Raw genomic sequence first — 18,211 nt, forward strand, 5'->3', positions numbered from 1 at the left:
ATGGTACCTACAGTATCAGGAATATTTACCTCTCACCTCACTTTTAAGTTTTGGAACTTCAACACCACTAGACATTAATTTGACTCCTGTCCCACTCCACCCAATCTCGAACGTGTACCTCACAATTTTGTTTTTCTGCAGAATGCTCTAGTTTTGCGTCAATGTCAACAACTGTATCTGGTGTGTTTGTGCGCTTGCCTTTTAAGTTCATCTTTGCCATTTATTCTCTGAGCCTGGGATTGTTATACAATATACATAATTTAGCTACAAGAGGGTGTCAAAAAACTTTTACAAGGGGTGCAACAGGTCCTGTTGTATTCTTCTTAAAGGTGTTAAAAGAGGATAACGTCAGAGTTGAGGTTTGGTGACAGTGTAATATGCAAGGTTCTAACAACTTCACACTCTTTTGTGGATTTCACACATAACTTTGCTTTGATGTTTAGTAATGAAAACATCACGTTCAATGCACTTTTCCTGCAGCAGATACTTGAAAACGTAACCCTTCGAAAGTATGAAAGGTGTGGAAAATACAGAGTAGGTTTCCCCAAGCTACATGCAATGGAGATTTATGGTGAATAAATTATACAGCAATGTGCTCATGTGCTCATGTCCTTGCAGTTAATCATGTCAAAATTGTAAGCTTGGCACCATGCAAATGATTTTCTACTGGCATTTGAATATTTTAACAATAAAAACTTGAAAGGTTCCTCAACACCTCAATGTGTACTAGTCCATGTAATATATGTTATTCCCTTCGTGTTAGATTCATCAAGAAAGATGCATGTTTTCTTGGAGAGCATCCCTTTTGAAATATTAAAATCTTAGTCAGGTTGAAATAAATTGGGCAAGAGGCTATCATGCAACACATCATATAATGCTGGGAATATTTAACATGTATGTTCAGAGTATAATTTAAAACACTGTTAGAGTGTCTGACAAATACATAAATTTACACCAGAACGCCGGAGCAATATTCACGACGCAAAAAGAAAAAGAAAAAAAAAGTAGAACTAAGAAAAAAAATGGCAAAAAATAAAGAACCAAAATGAAACATACTTCAAAATGTGTTTCAGAAGATTAGTCGGGTGGCAGGGGTCTTGTTTTCAAGCTCGGGAAGTGCCATTTCCTGCAATCTGGGAGACATTTTTTCAAAATTTTCTCCATTACGCTACGCGCAAACCATGGTGGCGCGTAGCGTATTTTGACCTACCAAACGTCCCCCCGATAATTATGATAGATGGCCACACTCTGATCTGCCGTACCAATCCCAAATAGCTTCCGACGCCCCTGCTCATCCTGTGTTCCATTAATAGTTGTCACTCTATTTACTTTAATATAGATGCTTTAGCCCAAAGTCATCACAATGCTACTTTATTGCAGTTTGTAGGCATAATCTAGTCAGTAGAGTCAGCCAATCTTTCACACTTGACTTTTCATTTCCTTAATCCAGAATGGATAAATAAGAAAATAAACAATAGTGCCTCATAGTGGCTAATATGATAATAGACCAGGGAGTTGTAATGCTACCTACACAACCTCCCTGGATAGAAAGAGCCAATTTTTGGTGACATGAATGGGATGGATATCTTTTTATCAGTGTTTAGATGAAATTCAGTTTATTCAGTGATACAGGGTATAAATTCCCCCCTTAATCCTATGTATTAGCATTTCCAATGCAGCTTCAAGTGTCTCTTACTATGTTTACAACAAAAGTATCAAACAAACCAGCTGATTGACACTGATAGGCTAAGTCTGTTTAAATTTAATGGTAAATTTATACTATAATTGGGTTTCTAGTTGCAACTCTAATCCTATTGATAGGGTGAGTCCCTTTGGTATTAGGTGATGCTCAAAGGTCAGGCCTGTCCATCACAGAGCACTAAGTGGCCATGACCGACAAAAGTAACCAAAAGATGGAATTCTTCCCGATTAAATGAAGTATGGTCTTAGAAGAAAATAAGGTGACAGTGACAATGTTCTTCCTTGACATATCTTCATTATCACCTTTCTGGGTCTCTCAGAACAATTCCCAGTAAAGGCAAGTCAATCCAGGGAACTTGTGGATGGAATAATACATCTTGCATCTCAAAGCATAACGGGCAAATCGCAAATTCAAAGATGTATGTACTAGCAGTTTTGCATACACTGAACCATAGTAGTTTGTGTTTTATGTGAACCAGTATGTATGAATAAAATTCCTAATTGCTTCACAAAAAATTGTGGACATTTAGTTTTTCCATAAGCTTCACTTTCTCATTTTGTGATGTACCTACAAACTGCGATGCTTTCAGGTTTCTTTCATATGATATCCAAACATAAGTGGTCAGCCACTTCTGCTTCTGCTCAGATAACTATTTATGATGATTCCATTTAAATCCCAGTTATTAAGTTGTTAGACTTTTTCATAGCTGAATGATAATAAGATATAAACAGAATTTTAACAATGGTAAAATCGGACAACAATGACAAAAGATGTATTGTTTGGTGGTAGCAAGTATTGCTGATCGTCCGTTCTTGTTATTGTTACTAAACTGCTGAAGCCCAGTGTCTTCTTTAAAAGAAAAGGCTTTACTTGTCAATAAATTATTTCACTCTGATAGCTTCATTGTTAAAAAGGTATCAAAATATAAAATTAGGTCATATTTATGAGTATTTAAGATTTACAATGATTATATATTGAATTGAAATATTTATCACAGAAAAGGATGTCATGTTGTCATCTCCACTAACCCAGCAATCTATAGCACCGTGATAATCCAATCTCCACCCACCCACCAATCCCCCACCCATCCCCACCCCCACCCTCCTTTTGTGAATTCATTAACTTACTTTCTGACCATATTACAACATGCCTATATTTTCATTGAAAAGAGGAGAATTGCATTTCAAATGAATTTTGTAGGATTTTTTTATAAAATTCCAGAATATTATTATTTTTAAATTTGTGAAATAGGGATCCATAGATGTTTTAACTAAGCTACAATAATCAAAAAGAGCAATGGTAAAATGATCTGTAACATTAGTATTAAACCTTGTGGTAGTAAATCACATAGAGTATGTTCCTCTGTCATGTGATCAGATTTTCAATGTACTGTTCTGCTGCATGTGTGTGTTTCATTTGACTGATGTTCTATAGCTATGGAATAGCCAGCAAGGTTAAAAAGAAATTGGCTGATTTACCCTTCAAGATTCTGACCGTTGTATGGTAAACAGGGAATTAAAAATTTTATTTGCCAAGCAACTAAGCAATTGTGGAATTGTCTATTAGTGTTAGTACAGAACAGGAGGAATATAGGGTGAGTCACTACATGTCTTTTGGGGACTCTGTAACCAAATCTGGCAGAAAGCATCATTTGAGTTATTGCTGTCCTTAATTGAGCTGTCTGATGGAATTAACAGCAGACCTAGCTCTGTTAAGGGAAAGTCATTGTATTAATCTGCTTGCAAGATTCATGAAGCATATCAAACACCTTTATAGAAATTTCAGTGCCTAGCTTTGCTGGGTTTTTATCATTTTCCATAACAACTTGCTGATTTGTAAATACGTACCAACCAGAATGACGTAAATAACCAACAAATAATAAGACCGCATTATTGTATCACTACAATAGCACAGTGTGCAGTGTAAAAGATTGTTGAAGAAAAATCATGCAGTCGTTAATAGTTCCATTGATTTCCACTGATGAGTGGCGAAGTTGGAATGTCAACTTGCCGAAGGCATGATATGCTTGGTCGCTCCTGGGCACTGATGTGAATATCGAAAACATGTTGTTTTGGAAGTTTTATCTGTGGTTTAACATTATCATAATTGCCAAATAACTTGCATAGAATTGCTTTGCCTATTTTCATTTGTATTGCACACTGCTGTGTATACCCCTCCTTGGAAGTTACTTCAGATATAATAAGCAGTGCAGTTTAAGGGTAAGTACATACTAAGTGATGGTACAATAAAACCTGGATTATACTGGTCTAGATATGAAGAAACATGGATTACAGAATTTCTTATACACTAGCACTGTAGTCTCCCATAATTAGCCTGTCCCCAGTGAAATTGTTTGCTTCTGCAAAGTGCTCTCCCATTTTCCCTTTTTACATACATTTATGTGTCATGTTTTGCTGTAACTGTGAGAGAACATAAAAGTGAAAACATAAAAAAATTATGTGTACAATACTGTAAGTTAGATATCAGATCCAGATAATCCAGGATTAGGATAACAGAGGTCCAGCTAGAATAAGCTAGATTATTCAGGATTTTTTGCTATGTTTTCTTCCATATTTAAAGGTCATTAGTCGTTCAGTAGCCACTATACTTTTATTGTAAAATTGCTAAAAGGTTTTAAAATGATCTTCATGGCAATTTTGACAATCCACATTATTCCCAGACTTTGAGGATCCTAATCTTATGCAATAATTGTCGGAGAGTGAAAATGCTCCATGGATGGCAATGAAGTGCTTATAGAAGTTCTTACACTTTAGTGACTACTATTTTCTGTTTTAATATATTTGGGTGCAAATTGTGCAAGAGTGATTTCCTTTAAGTTCAATTGCAACGTTCTTTAATCAAAGTCCTCTCCCATCCAATTACATTATGTTTTTTCCAAAGTTAAGATTTTCAAAGTACTGCATATTATTGTAGTACTAGTAGGGTTAGTCCAGTCTAAATCACAAGATATCAAACTTTATGCTGTAATTGTATGTATGTCTATGTCTTCAATGGTAAGAGCAATGTGCTGCTAAGACATAAAGTAGTTTGTAATCTCGTTGCCTTCTGTCAGACTGTTTATTGTTTACACAGGACATAAAATTTATGCATGGCAGAATGTCTCTCCCATTCTATCTGTCAGTCTCAAAAGAAATGTAATTTGAATCTTTTGCAGGGGTAAAACTGTTTATATTGATTGCATTGTTGGTTGTTTAGTCTACAGTAGGTGACTTGTCACATGATTGCAATGATTTAGACCTGTTTCGACTCTACTGCATACTGTTATAAACATACAATACACTTACACATATAGGAGACTATAGCCCTGTGTATCATGAATAATTATTTTAGTTGTAAGTAATCTGGCATACATGAGCTCATAGTGTCTCCATGGACGATAATCACTTCTAATGATTTTACTGAAAGAAATCAGTCTCCACACTTGTCAGAACGTGTTAGAATTTGCATATATTTGCTTTCAGTTGCATGCCAAGGAGATTGAAAATAGTGTGCAGTAAATATACTGTATATGCAAGGGCAAAACTCTCATTTTCTGATTCTAGAGTCTTATTTCAGTCCGATTTTGTGACATAACATTTACAAAGATTTCTATCATGACTCCATCAATGGACCCTGTCCACTAATGAACCGCCATCACTCTCCATCACAATTTGTCCTTCCTGACCGGAGAATAAAGTAAACTAAGGGAGATGAGAATTGGATGTATTTCATTACTTAACCTTACAGTGAGCTATTTATTACAGTTGACACAATATGCATTACACTCCAATTAATACCTCTATGTATACATTGTTACTGTACAGTACATACAAATGGTATGAAGTATTCTACCTCTACCAAAATATACACTGATCGATAGCTTGATACAGGTTCATTTTTCTTACTTCAACTATCTAGTCACAATTGACCATAATTTACAGTAATTTACTTGCTTGTGAAATATTAAAGCCAGATATTTCCACGGCCTACTGTTCTTCTTTGATGTTTACTACTATAACAATACTGTGTCTTTATGTAACAATCAACCCTCATAAAATGTCAGATATGTTGTATGGCAAACTACTTATCACCTTTCTGCATCATTAGTATCAGAAAGCTATGCATCTGATGCTGAACTGAGATATTAACCTTGAAGGTTGTTCATACTGAATATATTGCTAAAAACAGGAAGTCTGTTCATGCACTGTGTAGTTAAGAAATGTATACACATTCCTTTAAGGGTAATCAGAATTTGCACACACATGCTCACACAAACAAATGACATGAATAAATAATAAATAGCATGTATCTAACCATGAAGGTTAACTTTTTTCTAACTTTCCCCTTTATTTTTGGTTAGATATTTAAAAAAAAAGATAAAGAAAAAAATGAAATTCAAGGATTTCTTGGTTTTACATTACCTCTATCTCTTTCCTCAAATTCTTTTCAAAATAAACAGTGAGTATGTACATACATGAAGAACGTATTACATATGGAGGTCCTATAACAGTTAGTGGTGTAATTAATGTTGGTTATTATAGATATATAAACAGTACATGTATATACATGTACTATATGTATATACATGTACTATTTTTCATCCTCTCAATGTAGAAAATCAAATATCAAAATATCAAATATTCAATTCAAATATCCTCTTGCAGTTTTTCCTCTTCAAGAGTTCAAAGAAAAACAATTTGTACACTTGATCTCTTGATTGTTATTGTTTCACTCTTTCCGAACCATGACTTTGTAATCGATAAAATTTAAAACAAAATTGTGTTAAATACTTGCTCAGTAAAATTCACATTGTGAAAGCATCTAGTTTGATTACTTACAATGGCATATTGATTAATTGGTTGTCATGGTTAAAATTTATGCACAATTCCTCTGTATCTATGAATTGGTCTCCACCAATGAAAATGCTTCAAAAAAGAATACTTCTGTATTTTGTTCCAAAACTTGTACACACATCGGCAGGAAACTCTTTGCGGTGGAGACACTATGTCGGTTCCACTAGGTGGTTTTAATCGGTGCCACAGCCCAGACCAATTTGTAAATTTGCCTCCTTCCTGCCCGGGGCTATTTATTTTAACTTATCCCATCATCCTCTAAATATGGAAACTTAACACCCTGCTGATCCTCACGGTAGGGACCAGAAGGCATTGCGTGCTGCCATTTGTACACAACGATCAGCAAGGGTTCGGTCATGATCACAAATTGGATTTCAAGAGAAAGTGTTACAGAGCTGAATGTTTGAGACATCTTCAATTGCGTATGACAATTTGATTGAAGTGGTCGCTTGGAGGAGTTAGCCCAAGGTTTTCAAGCTTTTGATGTTTGGAGTATATATTTATATTGGTAAAGGGGGTAAGCATTACCAGTGGGAATTTGACTATATTTGATGTCTTTACTGATATTTCACCTGATCTTGTTTTAATTAAAGGCTGGTTTTCTACTTCGTGATTCCTTGTGTCGTTACATTACAAAGATAACAGACCTACTAAAATATTATTATCAAATGTATAGTTGATGGGTAAACTGTGAATAGTCTTTGGCAAAATTTCCCTTAAAAATTACATGCTATATGTACATTTATGTATTACAAATTTTACCAAATATTAATTTCTGATATTTGCTTCTTCCATTAATTTGTGATGTATATCATTAACGTCATCACCATTTAGCACATGTAGCAGCACATTGTATTATTTTATCCTGGAAGTAGAAAAATATTTGGCTGTATATTTATAATCATTGAAGAATAGGATTTTGTACAAAGAAACTTTAAACTTCTTGTCAGTGTACTGTTTTAACTATCGGGTAATTTAAATTTCAAAACAGTATTAAGACTGAAATTAGAGATGTCATAATTTTGCACATTAACTAAAATTAACAATTGGTTAAATGTAATTTTCCTTTCAGTGAGATCAACCGGCCACTCTGTTTTGTTTTTTGTTTATTTTCTGATTCTTTGAATGAAAGTTGCTTAAGACCATATATTCACCAGGTCATTGAAATTAAAATAAGCTATTGGTGCACCTCAAGTGGCAGATGTGTATAGTGTGTTTTGATTTTGTTTTTCCATTTTTCTCTTCAGATTGATTCAACAAAAACTGACTGCACCCATTTTTCAGGCTGAACTTCAGTGACGTGGTAAGTAATCTATAATTTGTTAAGGTTAGCTAATGTACAGTTCTACTGTACATTAAATTATGTCAGTATGACTACGTACGTTAGCATTAAAACCTAAAAAGTCGCGTACCAGATATAAATGAGTTTTTCTTTAAGTTCAAGTTTGCAATTAGTATCCAACGTTTTAATAATTTGAGATTGTCTAGATCTAGGAAAAACCGTGTTAACTTCTCTGACTTGCTACAAGCTTTTGCTCCATGCCAAGGTCTATTCCAGTCATATTTAAACGATTTGTTATCCATATACCCAAATTATATGCTTGTCATCGGCTCCGGTTATTAGTTGTGTTTGTTTTTCTGTCAGAACACTGCAAGGTGTAGGTGAACTATAATTGTAAATCTGCGAATCATTGTATCTGTTACTTAAGAATCAATGTAAATATTATATGCAATCTTAATAAACGGAGGGAAAAGAAAAAAAGAAAAAAAAGCATTAAGACCATAAATATTCTGTCAAGATTTTTTTGTGGGCACAGTCATTACCCATATACAGTACTGTGCGGATCATGGTTTCAGTCTCCATGTTGTCTTTGTGTTCTGGAGTGGTATGCATTTCTGATGTGAGGGTTGGGGAATTAAATTTGCAAGTATCCAAATGCTCTGCATGTAGTTCTAAGTTACCTACTTAAATGCTAAAATCACTCAATTATTTCTGTAGTAACATTCCATGTACCAACGGTTCAGATGTCAGGGTTACATGATGTGAAATGATATGCCTTGGTATTGAAATTAGAGATCCACCTTGTCTAGGGGAATTTACTCTACTGTCTCTGTGTCTCACAATCTCAGCACTCTGTCTGCTATCAATGCTATGCCCGTAGTGAACTGGGTTACCTTTTCACCCTAAGTGACCAGAAGATTGTTAATTGACAGTTGAAGAATGGGCTTTATCTTTGCCTGTCAGAAGTCACTAATAGTCACATCTTTAATTCTTTCATTTAACTGAAGATGACCCTGACCAAATCATGACATATATTGTACATATTAATCTGATTCTTTTGAGTTGTTTACTTTTGTAGGAACTTTGTTACATTTACCCAGAACCGACACATTATGCACAGTTAACATATCATGCATTGGCAATGCCAATGTATATATTTTGTAATCATATGCCTTACCTTCTTCAGGAGTACCATTTCCTAATTCAGTTGATCCATGCGAGTGAATCTTCTTCCCCAATCCCCTTCTCTTTTCTTCATCCCTTTCCCCCACCCCTTTATCCATACCAAGTCCCTTAGCATACCCCAAATATTTAACCTCACCAAGACATTGTCAACTTTGAAATTAAACAATTAACTTTCCCAGGGACTAAGTATTTCTATGATGGAGGTAGATAATTCTAATATTAAGGCTGGAACAAACAAAACCAGTTGCACTCTTCTTGGCACATTTGGAGGCCACATTGAAGTACTCTAAGTGGAGTCTGCTGTGCTTTGGTACAAGCAGTGTGAAGGAATCTGCATTGTGACAGTCACCAGTTCCTCCCACCATGTAAACAGATACATCAGTTGACTATTGGCACTGAAGTACATGTATGAGGAACCGTAACCTCACCAACACAATTCATCCCTGTTGGATCTGACATGATACCTGCCATTGAAATTGTCTGTAATGAGTGACAGTGTGCGGCATTAATGATCTACGGTGTGAGATTACATACAGTATATGTCTGACCCACCAAGTTGTGCACATGCCAGTCATTCTGAGCATAGCTCACTGTGCTACTGTAAATCTTTTTATCTGGAATATAAATAGATTGTACACGCTTGCTAATTTTACAGTTGAAAGTTGGATGTTTGCGGTGAGGGATGTAAATCATCTTGCTCTTGTTTCAAAGCCTGAACAGGGAAGCTATAGACTTAATGGTGGTTGGTATGTTCCAATTTAACATAACTATGCTGATGGTGTTGCTTTGAAGTGAAAGTTTAAGTTGCTCATTCTTTGCAAAGAGGTTGTATGGAAACAAAATATGTCATTATAGTAATGTGATTGTAGGGTAACTGTCAACATTGCAAGAGATGGTTTAAGCCAATAGACAACCTATTTAAGTGGAGATAATTAATCCAATCATTAGAAATTAAATTGTTTTGTTTTTGGCTGTTTTGTTAGCATTTACACTGTGTATGCAAGTTTTGCTATCTAGCCTGCAGTTGCTAGACCGAGTGAGGACTGCAAGTTTAATTTTGTATGAGTATTTTAGGTGGATCTCGCAATGTACAGTCCTCGTTTTGTTTATAAGTTTTATAAGATGACATATATGGGCCAACATATGCATCGTCAAACTCGGGTCAAGAATACAACTTTACTTCGTTGGTTTCTAGCTGTACATGAAGTTTGTAGTACACAAAACACAGTAAAAACAACCTACTTAATCAAAACTCCATGTTATTCCAGCTGAAATGTCAATGACTTAGCAAAGCTTTTAGAGTGAATGTGCATTAAGCTAATGAATTGTCCTAATGCAAATTGTTGTGGAGGTGTTTTGTGAATTGATGTGAAATTGGAATCTGTTGTATCTTAAAGTACATGTATGCATCAGCTGTTAATGATAGTAAGTACTGCCAACTGGTGTAGTATATATATGAAGTTGAGAGAAATAACTCAAATAAGTCTGAATCTCAGTTTTTGTTTCCTTTCACTTCCAATATTTCATAACATTTCATCACCATAGCATACCATCAATAAGAAATATAGAAGTAGAAATATAGAATATAGAAATAGAAGTATATATATATCAACAATTTATTATTGTAGTAATTAACGCAATAATTATGTAATACTTACGAAACAGTGATTGCCTTAATTCTCACTGTGGGTATTAAACTGCTTTGGATAAGGCAATGCAGTTTGAGTATTCTTGTCATATCATTATTGATTTATGCCAAAATTATTTTAGAATATATTTTAGAATAACTATTTTAAATATATGTGGTGAAGGTACAGTAAGGAGACGCACAGAGGTCATGTTTTTTGTATTTTACATATATACTGTAGAGTGTATAGCATCATGGGCATTTTCTGTGCCATAGATACCAACTCGTGAGCAAATTCCTGAAGCAGCTCAGTTTAAAATATTGGAAGCGGAACATTAAACCATATATGACATAGATCTAACTTGAATTAAAATAAGATTTTCTTAAGCTGTTTCCATTTAAACAGAAAATTCTGAAGGTGATTAAAGTGTGCCTCTCCTGAGTACCAGTATGTAGAGTGAGTAGTGTCAGGTAAATGTTAAATTTTCAGTCTATTAGTGACCAATCAAAAGTCACAGTTTATGTAGCAGATCACATTAGTACCAAAGCATAAATTGGAGATAAAAGATGGAACATGATGTTAAGTAACTCAATGGATATTAAATTAGAAATAAGAGATAAAAATCAATATCTATATCACATTATTCACTAGAACTCCCATTCTTCATGAGTCAAGTTTAGGTCGAGATCGTATCTTTCCTCACCATATTAAGAGACCCACTCCCCATCTCTGTATAATAGCAGGGAAATGATTGATGTATAAAATTCTCCAATCAAAGTATGAGATTGAAATTTTCACACTTGTGGGTAATGTGATGGACATCTGATACTAGTTTAATAAGTCTGATCCTTTAACCTCCTTAGAAATCATGGATGTCAAAATTTTTGCCAGGGGGTATGACAGAAATAACATCAACATTGTCAGTGGTTGGAAAAACTAATGAAGTGGTTTTAGATCTATATCAGCAGGTTATCTTTGAGATCAAATAATTCCTCTGTTAAAAAGTGTCACCACAAATATCTTAAAGCGGCTATATTTCCATTTGGTTATGATAATTTTTGAAAATCATAGTATTATAATAGTGAGATAGTTAATGTCCACAATGTGATCATTGTATGAATGTTAAATTGTGTCATTCCAAAATGTTATAAGCATTTTGTGATTGATGGAAAACAATTGATTTTACCAGCAGCTTTTGTAGTGGTTGGTTACCAATGTACATGATAATTTTCAAAGATTATCGCTGAAGATAAGACCTTCCTAACTTTGGAAATGGCACATGGTAAGTCAAGCTAATGAAACACATTGTCGGTGAGATTTTAGAATTGTTTAAGTAATTAAGAGATTCCAAACTCAATGCTGCTTTAAATATAAATATGTACTGTATCACAAGAAGCTACAGTATACAGGATATTAAACTTATTAGGTTTGAAGTCTTACAAGAAAAATTTGAATTTCGAAGATTCTTCGATTTATTATCTGATTGTAAATTTTCAACTTCATGTTCCAGCAAACCATTAGTGGAATGAGTTTTGTGATTGACTAAGAATCATTCTTAGTCTCTTTACAGATATTTAAATGTATCAGATATGACAAAATCTGTGAAAGTAATTAACTAAAATTTAAGGTAAGGAACTGACAATTTCCATTAAATTAATTAATTATATACTGTAACCTTTACATTTTATACTTGCTCATTTTCACATTAGTGATGGAAAATAATTAAATGCTTCTTGACAGAAATTCATCACTTGGGTAGATTAATATGAGAAAGCAAAAGGTAATTTTGGGATTAAACATTAGTTTGTCACCATGCATGTATGAGGGGTTTTGGTGTTTGTTATTCTTGGATGACTAAGTATCTTTCTTACAGCTTAGCTAGATTGTGATCAATATATTACTTGTTTGAATCTTAAATACTAAATAATTAAAATTTTGTGAATAATTTTACTTGTCATAAACTACTGTACTAAAGTACAGTAGGCTTGTTCTCACTGGGTCTATACATTATAACCTTTTAACACTGAAGAGCATGGGAAGTTGTATACAAATTGTTAAGGAGACAATCAAAGAATACATCAGACTATATCATTTTAGCTTGTAGCTGAATTCTTAAGTAATCTGTGGTCTGCTATACTGTAGTTGTGCTTGTACCTCTATGACATCCAACACAAGTGCGCGTTGAGGGAGGATGGTCATAGAACTCTTTTTTTATCTCTCGCTTCCAAAAAGGAACAGTCTGTCCTCTTTTAAGCTACTAAAGCACTTTACCATGGTTTTCATAATCGCTTGGTTTGAATAAAGTGGAGACACTAGAGACTCTGAATTGTTTGAAAAGGATTCAGTGCTCATAAGTGTCCTTAAAAACTGTTTTTACAAGAACTTGAAGTGTAAAATCCTCCAGGATTTTCACAAAGTTCATTAGCACACAAAGCAAAAACTGCTTTAATGTATTCACTGGACTGCTCATAATAAACTTCACAGTTGATTAGTTCTAAACCAGAAGGTGGGGACTATAGACGATGCCCCCCCCCCCCCATCAACGTTAAGCCAGCCACCCAAACAGAAATTGGTTGTTTCAAGTTATTTATATATATGTAGAAATATGTTAGTGTATCAGTAGACTCAGAACCCACAATGCTCTCTCGATCTGACTCTTCTTTTGACCTTTAAAAAGAACTAGTTTTAAGCTTTGACCCTGGCTACATAGACGTAGGAGGTGGGGGGGCTGCAACCCTCCCAACCAAAAATGTTTGGGAAAATTCCGGCAATATGCTGAGAATTTTTCGGGCACCTACTGAAAGAAAAATAATTTGCAATGTGTTTATCAATGGTTAAACTTATATATTTATGATCATTATTATTGTAATGACTTACCCAATAATTCTAACCAATATGGAAGGGTAATAACACGGAAAATGATTGTATGTTATTGGCATGTGATGTAATAACTGATGTATGCCTATATGATATGTACATTAACATTTTGAACACGCACGGAGAGCGCGAAAAATTGTGGTTATATTTTTCGGGCAAGTCGTTACAGCCCACCCAAATCAAATTAGGCTCCTATGCCTATGCCTGGCTTTTTTGCTCCTGTAGTTACATGATCCCAACTTAACATGTGATGACTGGAAGCCTCTATCAAAGAAGTGTGTTATGATCTAATTTTTTGTCATTGGGACTATCTTACTTGTACATGCTGCCAAGAAATAAATGTGCGTAAAAGTTGTCTTTCCATGCTAATTAATAGGAATTATGTGCTCCATTTGTTGAGAATCTTGTCTCTTTCAACTTCACACAATCATGGGGGATGGGGATGGGGAGCATATCCCCCCATAATTTTGAGCTGTGGGGAATGTAACACAAAATATCATAGCTCCCCCCCCCAACTTTTCAGACTTCTAATGGAAAATGTGACAGAGACTCTTGATGACAGTCCGAACCTTCGTGTATTGATAACAGTTCCATCATTCTGCTTCTCATGTGATGTAATCTTCGATTGATCCGACTGGTTTCGTCGCCCCCCCCCCTTCCCACCTCAGAAAAGCTATCTACACCCATGATTTCCAATCCTCTTTTACATGGTTGTAGTTGACTATTTGGCATATATTCAAACAGGATCATGTAACATTAAAATCATAGATTTTAAATTATTGTCCAGTTCTTAAAACATTAACCTCAGATTATTTAAAAAGTAAAATTATCTGTGTTTCCTTGTTAATTAAAGAGACTAGTACGCATGTTTAAACAATGCTGCATTCACATATGTGTCTTATTGCATGTGTATATGAACATATTTCATAGAATGTCATCTGTCAGTCCCTTCTACATGCGAGCACTCTGTCTCTGAGGCAACAAAGCTACAGCACAGTGAAATCTTGAGGACAGGTTTATATGTTTGTACTAAATTTCAATGAATTAAATTCTTTGAAACTGTAGGTGAACGTATCTAAATACAAAGTACTTTATTGGTGAAAGGCTTTATTGGTGAAAGGCAGCACAGCAGAAGAGATAAATAAATGACGGTTTGTTTATATATTGATGCAATAAGCTTTTTTCTAGATGTTTTAGAGGCTAAGAAAGGGGATCCATATCAACACTGCTGTATTAATGTCCTCTCAACCCACCAAGAAGAAGATGTTGATGTCATCTATCGCTCTGTGTAACTCATGAGTTGACAGATGGCTGAATTCCTGAGAAACTTTTTCAAATATGTTTCACGTACAGGTCTACATTAAACTTGTACTTTCCCAAATATGTTCAGTTCCTTTGTTATTTTAGAATGCAACTTGGCTAGTCTAACTAATGAACTGCATTGTTATAGAATCTAATACATATTGAACAAGAAAATTTAGTTCGCTTCCTAGCTTACATGTCTCCTCATAACCTCAGCACTCTGGATCTACTGTGCCAAGAGAGATCTGGTAAGCAGTAACCTTGTAAACACTGTAGGCCCTCAGGGATCGATAGATCTATAGATCTCTATGAATCTCTATAGATCTCTCTACTTGTAGATCTACCGGTAGATCTATCTATCAATCTACCAGTAGATCTATCTACCGGTCAATGACCTCTCAGTCAACCATCCGAAGTGCCTAGAAGTTCATTTTCTTGTGGATTTTGTTATCATATTGAATCCAAGTTTGGTGTTCACTGTGTTGTCTTAACTATGTGTCATCTGTACTGGACAGCCCAGAAAGTATCCTTTGCAATTTGGGGATTTAATTCTCTGTTAATCATTAATGTTGCTTGCACTGTTAATACAATTGTTGGTGTATAAATCATTGCTAAAACTTTATCGCTATAAAGTTATATTCCCACGTGCACCCTCTCCCACTCTGTCTCTCCTTCTTTCAAAGTTTATTTGTTGGAAGTATCATAACTCATCACTAATAGTCAAAACTGATATATTTGTACCAAAATTTCAGAGCATTGCTACAGTACTGATTTCGCTTAACTCCCGTTGAAAAAAAATCAACGATCGATAACAAAAGTTAAAAATCGATAAAAAAAGTTGAAATTCGGTTAATTTCGTTGACAAGATTTAGACTACTGCGGGCACGGTTGTCAACGAAGTTTCAACGAAATTTCCACGAAAGTTATCGCGATCAAAAACCGCAAAGGCAATTCTAGACATATCAAGGTTGTGACTTGCGTTGAATCCTTAGTGTAACTACAGCCGTTTTCAGACTCTACCAGAAGTTGCCGAGGAATATTACAAACGTTGCAAAAGTGTGATTGTATATAAGACGGAGTAAGTTCTGTACTAGGTGTTTGAAAAATGATTTGGCTAGGATAATAAAAACTAGTCTTGGTCGATCGTAGCAAGCACATTCTATGACTCTTAAGTTATAGGCTAGTATTAAACTAGGATAAGTTTAAGTTAACTCACCAAGGAACGCAGTGTCAGAAAAAACAAGAAAAAAATATCAACAATGAAACAGTCGTAGCTGGATATCAAAGAGATCTTTATTTCCAAAAAATTCCTGTGTTACTTGACGTACTACGGTACCGTTTACTACAGAACCGCACTCACTTTCAAACTTTTCTGAGAGCGCATTCCGTCCAAAAAATCTCCCCCGACTTCAATGCACGCAAAAAAAAAAAAAAAAACTTATTTCCCCCTAACCCGTTACTGTAAGTTGCCCGCGAAAGCAGATGGACTGCCCTGGTAAGGTCGCAGCCTGGGTCTGGGCCACCTGTAGTATGCTGCTTACATGTGCATTCCCTACCCTGGATATCCCCACCACCAAACTTTTTTGAAAGGCTTCGTCCAATCATAAACTTGGCTTTGTCAAATTCACGCCTACCTTATGTAAATTAGCATAGTATTTATCTTCGTGGGGGGTTTAGCACCGCAGAACCTTCATGGCTGGCTGCCTCTAGAAGCAAACATTATTTTACCCCTACTGTTCGTAATGGAATGGATGTTATCTGTTACTTAGTTAATTGAAAACCAAATATTCATTCATATATATATAAGTAGAACAATCCAGCAGGGATAGAAAGTTTATCTTGAATGAACCAATCAAAAGTCGTGCTATTAATAAAACTTGAAAACACCTGGCCAGCAAGAGAGTTGCAAACAATTGTTTCCATGACTACTAAGAAAATAAAGCAGTGTCTTGGGGCCCACGTTGGGTAGATTTCTGTGGAAAATGAATATATTTTCATTGCTTATTTGAGTATTGTATATTGGGAAGAGCTGATCAAACATTACTGGGAAGGGCTTTCAACTGGCCTGACGGCATGTATAAGTTTATTTTAATGAGTAGGGGGAGTTTTTATGAGTCTCCCGGTATGCGTCACATGAGAAGTAAATGTTTTGTTTTTCGGTTTTATCATCGTTTTTCAAGTGGAACAACTCATAAAATCATGTCAAATGAAAATAATATATATTTGAATATCCTTCCTTAGTTTTACTAATCAGGAATGCTTGATAAGGCATGCAATGCATCGTTCGAAAATGTAATTTTAAAGTAGAATTGAAAAATGAACGACATAAAACAATATCTGTGAAGCGTGTGGAGCACAACTTTGAATATTCGTTGTGAAAGAAAACATAATGAACGATGTTTACTGCGTAAATAAATTTCGCGGAACTGGTACAGAGAAATTACGTACTGCAGCTTACGTCAGAGAAGCTCATAAATGACACAGGTGGATAGAGCGCATCAAAATTCGGTTTAGGAAATCCCTATACAGCCGACAAAAGTCGATGTCTCCTTCCGTTTTCGAGTTATAAGCGATTTTGTGTTTTTGCGATATGGTTTTCAGTATATTTTCATTGAATAAGGGCGTTTTGTTGTGTGTGTTTAAATAAGGGTGTGACCTATCAGATATTTCGCTAACCGTTTCACCGTATCCCCTGCCGGTCGGTTAAACGTTTAAACGCCGTTTCCCGCCGTCCCCCTCCCCTTAGACCCCTCCCCCATTTCAGTCACCACTTCCAGATCCGTCGGCAAGTCAAATTTGACTTAAAATATGCACCAGATTGCATCTAAGGACGTTTCAAAACTAAAAATTTTCCAAAGGGGAGGGGGTGTCCCCATAGACCCCTCCCCCATTTCAGTCACCACTTCCAGATCCGTCGGCAAATCAAATTCTCCACACCCCCCCCCCAACAACAAAAAACCCTTCGCTACGCCCCTGGTCACATACATGATACAGTACCTTACATTTGATACAAAAGTTACTTCAAACAACAGCTTCCCAAAATTTGTGTCGCAATAGGTTAAGATTTAACCACGCTGCGCAGTACCATTCATAATTTGCATATTACACTCGGCGTCCAGATGGCGGGAGAATATAACATCATGTTCAATGTGTTGTGTCGTTCCCATGGTGCGATGAACTTGGGCAAGTTGCCAAGTTCGAATGTCAATGACCTACTTATGTTCTGTGACCAATGTCAGTTGGAATTATGTGTGTAAAAACTCGGGTTTTTCCATTTGTTATATATATAGAAGTTTTTCCGTAAGCGGAGCGAATTTTAGGGCGGCTCGTTGATTGTGAGGAAGCACTTATCTAAGCATCAATATTTGTGAAAAAATATCGT

At 35.4% G+C, this 18,211-nt stretch overlaps 1 protein-coding gene across 2 annotated transcripts in view; it reads left to right on the plus strand.

Moving 5' to 3' along the window:
* LOC139958401 (ly6/PLAUR domain-containing protein 6-like) overlaps nucleotides 1-18,211 on the plus strand; it is a 70,842-nt gene that overhangs the window by 13,137 nt on the left and 39,494 nt on the right. The window contains exons 1-2 of one of the 2 annotated variants that reach the window (XM_071955460.1): nucleotides 3,765-3,921; nucleotides 7,803-7,858. The gene's annotated coding sequence lies outside the window, so the exon portion shown is untranslated. Of the gene's footprint in view, nucleotides 1-3,764; nucleotides 3,922-7,802; nucleotides 7,859-18,211 lie in introns of those variants that run through there. The other variant, XM_071955459.1, reaches the window with a different exon arrangement.

Source organism: Apostichopus japonicus, chromosome 18 (genome assembly GCF_037975245.1).
Source record: "Apostichopus japonicus isolate 1M-3 chromosome 18, ASM3797524v1, whole genome shotgun sequence".
NCBI classification, from domain to species: domain Eukaryota; kingdom Metazoa; phylum Echinodermata; class Holothuroidea; order Aspidochirotida; family Stichopodidae; genus Apostichopus; species Apostichopus japonicus.